Source organism: Chinchilla lanigera, unplaced genomic scaffold (genome assembly GCF_000276665.1).
Source record: "Chinchilla lanigera isolate Chin_1 unplaced genomic scaffold, ChiLan1.0 scaffold00054, whole genome shotgun sequence".
Classification (NCBI taxonomy): Eukaryota; Metazoa; Chordata; class Mammalia; order Rodentia; family Chinchillidae; genus Chinchilla; species Chinchilla lanigera.
Window position 1 is genome coordinate 10,781,073 of NW_004955455.1, and position 8,888 is coordinate 10,789,960.

Here is an 8,888-nt window from a genome sequence, read left to right on the forward strand (position 1 = left end):
TACCTAAAAATCTTTCTAGATTAAAAAAATGAACATATGTATCAGGATTCTTTTCTTCATGCTATTGTTGATTTTTTGAAACAGGGTCTCCCTTTGTAGCGCAGGCTGACCTTGAACTCACTGTGTAACCCAGACTGGCCTGGAACTTGAAGCTATCCGCCTGCCTTAGCCCCCTGAGTGCTGGGATTACAAGCATGCACCACCATACCCATCTACCGTTGATTTCTTAATCGTTTTGGAAGAAAGTTAATCTCAGAAAATTGTTAACTAGGCCCTCCCATTTGGGTAAATAATTCAGTTACATCTGGCACCCTGTTGCTACATCATCGGTAGGCTCGACTGAGAGTAGTTTGGTGGCTCAAGGGGTTTTTTTGGGGAGAGTGTTGTATGGAGGAGCTCATGACGCTGCTTCATCAGGAAGGTGATCACTGGAAGTATTGCTGGTAAAATATGACCTTTCTAGAGCAGACTTGTCTAATGGAAATATAATGCAAGGCACATATATAATTTAAAGTTTTCAAGTGGCCACATTAAAATGTAAAAATAAGTCAGGCGTGGTGGTGCATACTATAATCCCAGCACTATTTGAGGCTGAGGGAGGAGGATCTTAAGATTGAGCCCAGCCTGGGCAACTTACTGAGACCCTATCTTAACCAACCAACCAGCTGAGAATGTAGCTCTGTGCAAAGGGTTTGATTTCAATCCTTAGTACTGCCCCCTGCCCCTGCCCTGTAGTAATATTAATAATAATTTTTGTTTCTTGAGACAGGATCTCTTTAAACTTGATCCTGTTGCATCAGCCTCCCAAATGCTGATATTATATGTGTGTACCACCATGCCCAGCCTAGTGGTTTATTTAACTCAGTAAAAAAATTGTAGTACAGGGCACTGAACCCAAGGTCTCGTGTATGCTAGGCACGTACTTTACCACAGAGCTAGCTACATCCCCAACCCTTTCTTTCAAGTTTTGAGACAGGGTCTTGCTGAGTTGTCCAAGTTGGACTTTACTTGCCCTCTGCCTGCCTCAGCCTTCTGAGTAGCTGGGATTTTAAACAAGTGACATCACACTGCCCAATGTCTTGTGGTTCAGACTAGCTTCCTTTCATGGAATCAGTGGTTATTTGTCAGCCACCATATTGAAAAGTGCAGTTCCTAGAAGATATAAATGCTTGTTTCCTCTTGCTGTGCTCACATATGTGATGATTTAAGTATCTTTAGAAAAATAGATGTCTACTTTATTATGTTTACATTTCCGCTGCTTTAATTTTATATGGTCAGTGCCTTTTAAAAAAAGAAACATGAAAAGGGTCTTTAGAGGATTACAGAGAGGCAAGCTCTTTACAGTTCAGATTAATTGTGAGCAGGCGTTAGCAGGAGGAAGATCATCTCCATTAGGAAGATTCAGGTTCCATAGTTCTTAGTAAATAAATCTCTTGGAACTGTGAGTTTTTTGGTTTGTTTTTGTTTTTGCGATAGTACTGTGAATTGAACACAAGACTGTGCATGGTAGGCAGGTCTCTACTTCTGAGCTCCATTCCCTAGCCCCCTACCATTTGGTTCTCGCTCTGATTGTTCCAGATGTTCAGGGTTTGCTTTGGCCTGTTCCTCATCAGTTACTTGCTACTCATGCATAACAAAACCGTGAAACTCTGTTGGTTAGATGGGATAGTCTTTGTATTTAATAAATGACTGTTTTTGGGATTCTGATATTCAAACTATCTTTAGTATTGCAAGACTCAGACGGTAAATGTAAAACTTCTACTTCTATTGAGTAGTGTACACTTATCAGAAAACACAAAGGCATTAATAGTGTAACAGCTGTTTAAGATATACAGGTAATAGGAATGAACACTGAGGTACTAGGGTGAACCGATGACACAGTTAATGAAACTTAATTGGCGTTCTTTTCAGAGGATTAAACTTGTTACTAAAAAAAGTGCTTTTAATGCATAGTGTTACATTTGTGCTGCCATGTCACAAAAATAGGCTTGACAAACCAGGTGAGGTGTATGAATGCTGAGCAGCTCATAGAACTGCAGTCAAGTACAACTCTAAATAATACTGAAACAAGTTTACCATCTGAGCAGTGGCTGATGCTTTCGAGGCATTCAGTTAGCTTATCCTCTGCAGTATTCTAAGTTACTCACATTAACAATCACGTTCATTGTAATGCTGGCAGCAACGGAAGCATATAACCACTTGTTTTGGCTAAGATGGGAAGGCATTCCACGGGTTGTACATAAAGGTAATGTAAACAGTCTAATGGCAGTCACTAACAAGCTGCTTAAATGAATGGTATCTCCTTCATTCATTGTGTTGGAAGGGGCCAGTGGAAAATGAAAAAACAAAACCAAAACCTAAAACTAGTCCAGTGGACTTGAGCTGGAAAAATGAAAGCCCCTTAAGATCCAAATGGCAATTGACTGACATTTTATAACCCTTTTTCTTCAAGTGAAACGACTACATTGCCTGTCAATTTCTCAATGGTTCTTAATGTTGTACAAGCGGCAACACTTGCATTTAATACTTGTAAATTTACTTTTAGTAACATCTTTAGAGCTAGCGTAAGTCATCTTGCTTTTTTTTTTGTTGTTTTGTTTTTTAAATTTTTTTTTTTTCATCTTTTTAACAGTGCACTTTCAGGAGTCCAGGATATAAAGACTAGGTTTTTCTTTGACTTTTTCTTGGGCGGGGGTGTACCGGAAATTGAACCTGGGACCTTGTGCTTGCTAGGCCTGCACAATTCCATTGAACTATGTTCCCGGCCTCCTAGACTCTTGTTTTGTAGTGGCATCATACAAAGCATATCAGCGTTCATTCAGAGGCAACTTCACAAAAGATGTGTAGGGGTCCCCTACAATGTCTCTAATGTCATCCACCAAGATCTGCTTTGTTTGCTCTACAATTGTCTTTTGTTGTCACATAAATAGAAGAGAACTGCTTTCTTTTGCCTTTTGATCTCGTGTAGATTTCCTTACTTTCGAATCATTAAAATCTTTGATGACTTTGTCTTTTTTTTGTTTGTTTGTTTTGTTTTTCTTCCAGTACCAGGAATCGAATTCATGACCTTGCACTTGCCAGGCAGGTGCTTTGCCACTGAGCTAAATCCCCAGCCCCAATGATGACTTTGTCATTCACTGCAACTCCAGATGCCATAGTGCCCACACTGTGATGGCTCGGGCTCGGTGGCGTTGGCAGGAGAGGAGGGGTGGACCTAGACTTCCTGAACTTTTAACTCTGGTTGCTTTGTCTGTTTCTTTCAGTTCCATGCTGAAGCTCTATTATTAGGTACACACATATTTAGGATGAGGAGGACTCTGCCCCTCTGTTATTCTGTAATATCCCTTATAATATTCCTTGTTCCAAAGTCTATACCACTTTAGCCTAGTGTTTGCATGGGGATATTCCATCCTTTTACTTCTGATCTATTTTTGTCTTTATATTTTTTTTGTTTTGTTTCGTTTTGTTTTTCAGTACCGAGGATTGAACTCACAACCTTGTGCTTGCTGAGTAGGTACTGTGCCGCTGAGCTAAATCCCAAGCCCCCTATATTTTGTTTTCTGTACATAGGATATGGTTGGGTTTTGTTCAGTTTGACAGTCTTTGCCCTTTCTTTGTCTAGGGGGCTGGAGGTTGAGCTGAGACCCTCACGCTTGCTGAGCATGTTCTCTTATCATTAACTATACACCCTAAGCCAATGTTTGTGTTTTTTAAAAAATTGATTTATTTTGTTTTGTTATTGAAGAACTTCCTTTATATTTATTCTTTCTTCTTCTTTTTTTTTTTGGTTTTTTGGTTTTGGTTTTTTTCCAGTGCCGGGAATCGAACTCACGACGTGGCACTTGCCAGGCAGGCGCTGTGCCGCTGAGCTAAATCCCCAGCCCCCTAATCTTTCTAGAACAAATGGAGTCTGCTGCTGCTGAATTATCACAGTTTTTATTGGTTTAAAATATCTTGTCTTATTTGGAAACTGTATCACTGGGTATTGAATTTTCTTCTGTGCTACATGGCTTCACATGAGAAAGCTGCTTCCATTTTTTTTTAATCTTTTTCTCTGTGAATAATGCCTTTTACCTGTGAGTGCTCAGAAAGTCTGCCTGCCTTTCTCTCCCCCTACCCTCTCTCTGCTTTCTTCCTTCTTTCTTCTCTGTCTCTTTCTGTCTGTCTGTCTCTCTCTCTTTCTCCCTTAAAGCTTTTAATATACCTCACATCAGTCTGGCTGGAAACGGAAGAAGTTCCTGCCCCCAGACTTGGCAGTAAAGAAGGTTTTTCTTTTTAACACTGGTCTTTAGTAGTTTATGGTATGCCTTAGCTTTTATGCATCTGCTTGGGACTTCTTCAGTTTCTTGGCTCTATAGATTTAATTTTCATCAATTGTGTGAAATTACAGCCGTTATTTTTTCAAATACACACATATTTTACTCTCCACCCATTCTTCTTGGACTCTAGTTCACCTGTTAGACAATCCAATAAAGTCTCAGAGGTTACTGAGGTGTGCTTCCTTACCCTTCAGTCTTTTCCCCTAGTTTCTTTAGGTTCAGTAATTTTTCTTCTACAGAGTCTCAGTGTATTTCTCGTTCTTTTTTTTTTTTTTTTTTTTTCTAGTGTATTCCTCATTTGAGATACTTTTTATTTTTTGTCTTTTGAAACAGGGTCTCGCTAAGCAGTTCAGGCTGGTCTTGAACTCACTTTGTAGCCTAGGTTGGCCTTAAACTGGCAACGATCCCCCTGCCTCAGCCTCCAGAGTGCTGGGATTACAGGCACACACCGCCATGCCCACCTATAAACTATACGTCTAATGTCTATTTTAATATCTTCTTCTAGCTTCACTATTTCTGTATAAGCTTGTTAGATTATTTTTTCTTCTGGATTGAGTCATCTTTTTCTACTTCTTTGCATGCCTGGGCATTATGAATTCTATATTTTATATTGGTGGACATTGATTTAAGATAGATTTTATTCTTTTGACATAGGTAAGTAACTTCTAGATCAGTTTGATCCTTGTGAAAGTTTTTGTGGCAGGTCATAACTTCTTTGTTCTTAGACTTCCCACCTTAACCATGCCAAGGTGTGATCCTTATAGAGACTCAATGGTTGGACTCTGGTTTCTTCTCACAAATGGATCACAAATTGTCCGTAGCTTTTTGTTAGCTCTGTTGGATCTGTTGCATTCTGGTAATTTGTTTTCTGATGTTGCAGGTTTCCTTTTGGGTACTTGGAAATCTGAGACTAAGGGAACCCTGCTGCAGACCTGCGGGAGGTTGAGGCAGAATCTCCTTGAGTTCAAGGCCAGCCTGGGTTACATAGAAAAGCTGCAGATATATTCTGTTTTTGATGTTTTAAATTTTTGACTTATAACAAAAGATGTGCATGTTCAGTACATGTATACATTGTGTAATGTTTAAGTTAAACACACTTACATCCCATGGTGAAAACATTAAAAATCATTCTAGCTTTTTGAAACGGAAAGTACATAATTGTTATCTGTAGTCATTATATTGTGTAATGGTGTTGCACCTGTGGAATACCTTGAAATACAATTTTTTTTACAATACATGTAAATTGAAAATTGGTAATGTACACTTCTTTTGAAAGTTCTATTACAGTTATCACTTGTTGCCTTTTTAAAGAATTCTTAAACATCTTTTTAGAGTAAACTAAATATTTTTGGCTTACAACTGTTGAAAACCATATGAAAGCTCTGATGGCTTTTTGTCATTATTTGACAGATTTTCACTGTACAACATGCTGTTGAATAATCTGCTGGTCCAGTAGAATCCAGTTTTCAGATATTCCCATCATATTTTCAGCTCCATATTGTTTTTTTTTAAACAAGGTCTCACTATGCAGTTCAGGCTGGCCTTGAGCTCACTTTGTAGCCCAGGCTGGTCTTGAACTTGCAACAATCCTCCTGCCTCAGCGTCCCTTGTGCTAGGATTACAGTGTGTGTCATCACACCTGGCCTCAGCTGCATATTTGAAATCACAATCATTTTGTCTTAATATATATTCCCATTTTTGTTTATATTTGAGTCGTTTATATACATTTGTAGTATGCTTACATGTAATTTTTGTTTTCATAACTACTATTTTGATCCATTACTATGAATTGCAAGTATAAAGTAATGCTTTGCACTAGCAAAAATGCTAATTTAAGTAAATATGTAGTTGAATGCCAGTGATTTTTAAATACATTAACCTAGTCATTCATATGCACATATATGTATTCATATTCATTCACTTAACTCAGTGGTTCTCAGCTGGGGCAGGTACCATGGTGATGAGGGAAATTTGAAAGTTGTGAGAGCATTTTTAGTTGTCACCATAGCACAGGTTGATAAAGGGACTTAATGGGCGGAGGCTAGGATGGTTAGGTGTCTTGAATTGTGTAGAACAGTGCAATATATCAAATAACTATTGTCATTTGGCATTTGAAGCTCCTTATCTAAATCTGAAAATATTTTTATGTGTGAACACAAAGCTTTTTTGCTTTTTTTTTTTTGAGACAGGGTCTCACTATACAGTTAAGGCTGGCTTTAAATTCACTGTATAGCCCAGGCTGGCCTCAAACTCACGGCGATTCTCCTGCTTCAGCCTACTGAGTGCTGGGATTACAGGCATGTGCCTCCACACCTGGCTCCTCACAAAGCATTTTCTTCAGGTGATACATTTTCTGTGAATGCAAGTGATACTTAAATTGAGATTAGTATTGTCCTGTCATCTTGGAGCTTTATCAAGAGTTTCCCATTTTGAAAAAACATGGCATATACAGCACTGCTTTTTATGATATTTTAGTCAGTATTCATACCTGATTCAGTCTGTATTTGTAGCTGTCACATTCATAGTGATTTCTTTTTTTTTTGGTCTCAGGGTCTCACTATACAGTTCAGGCTGGTCTTGAGCTTACTTTGTAGCCAGGCTGGTCTTGAACTCATAGTGATCCTCCTGCCTCAGCCTCCTGAGTGCTGGGATTATAGGCGTGCACCACCACACCTGGTTCATAGTGGTTCTTTATGCTGATGTACATATTTAATATATTTTCTGGGGTATTCTTTCATACTACAGTTAGGGCATTGCAATGGCTTAAAAATTATGTAAATAATTTATTATCAACTAATTTGATCTGAAAATAAAAGGGGACTAAAAAAATTATAGGAACTTACTATATGACTCATATACATAGATCAGGTATACCTTATCTACTGTGCTTGAGACCAGAAGTGGTTCAGAGTTCAGTGGGATTTAGAATACTTACATGTATGATGATATTTTGGAGATGAGACCCATGTCTAAGGCATGAAATCCTCTTGTTTAGTATACACTTAAAACCCAAGAGCAATTTCATATACTACTTTTAATAATTTTGTATATGAAATAAAATCATCAGAAGCAAAGTACTTCATTGTCTGAGCTACCCATGTGGACAGTCTGGTTGTTCTGCCTTACTTTTGTTCCTGGTTCTAAATTTATATGCTATTGATAAGCACTAACTTTCTTACACTTAATATAAGTACTTCATAAAAAATACAACATACCATGACTGCAGTGACTGAGTGGTGTGTCCAAGGAAACTGAGGACAACATGTTAGCATGAGAATACCTGCAGCAGTTGTCCAGTGTAAAGCAACAGCAAACAGCTTTCAGTCTCCACTTGCAGTGCTGTTTGTTTGTTTGTTTGTTTGGTACCGGGAATCAAACTCAGGACCTTTCACTTGCCAGGCAGGCATTTATGCCGCTGAGCTATATCCCTGACCTACAGTGCTGTTTTGATTAAAAGGCTACTGCACATTAAATTTTAATTTTTTAGGTGAGAACAAAAATCAGAAGCAATTGATGATCATGAACTGGATCCTGTAGGGATAAGAAGGCTCTATTAGATGGTTTTAGATGTCTCATTAATGACGGTTTTTTGGCTTAATCTCTTTGGTTTTATAAATTGGCATGGTATCTTGTTGTAGTATGAATATATGCTGTTTGTTGTAGTTTGAGAGTTTTGTAAGGGGAGACAATACAGTGTAGGATGCTTAATTATAACTGTCACCCAAAGAGGCATATACAAGAAAAGTGCAGGAGATCTGTCCACACACTAAAGACCAGAGAATCCAGCTGAGGGCCTGGATCCCACGGTAATGTCCTGCATGAGTACATCTGAAGACCTAGAGCCCATAAGAAATGCCCCCCATGAGTCCAACTGAAGGCCAAGAGCTCACCACAATACCTCATGCAGGCCTGTTTCACAGATCTGTCCTGGGAAGGCCCAAAGGTCAGTGGTGGAAGCTAGAAAGTCTGTGCCAGCAGGCTGAGGGATCTGCACTGGAATCAGAGAGCAAGTGAGGACCAGAGCTCCCCAAAATGAACCATAGCCATTTTCAGTGACAGTAAGGTCCCAAGCTCCTTCAACAATGAGAACAGCCGAGTTCATCAGGGAAACCAGCATGAAAAGCTCCACCAGGAAAATCAGCAGCTCCCTACAGCTTTCTTAACAGCTTCTAATTATCTTCCTCTCCAGTTTTGCCTCTTATGCTGCTGGCCACAATCCTCAGGTGGGCCTCCCACACCCAGCACCACGCTGGTTCAGTTCAGATGGGTGTTACAAGTTGACCACCAGTTGTCAATCCACTATACTTTTTTTTTTTTTTTAACACCATGCTGTTCTGTTCAGTGTGCCTATTATATATTCTCAGTATGTCATTTATAGTCACTTTTTTATAGTGTTAAATAGTATCTTTTTCTGTTCGTTTATTTTTCTTTTTTTATTTTAAAGAGTAAAAGAAGGATAACATAATAACGGGGGGGGGCTTGCCAAATTACAGACAAAGTGGTAGGAAATTACCAATGGTTATTGTTTTACATATTGTTATCTACAAGATAGTTTCTCAGGAAAACAAA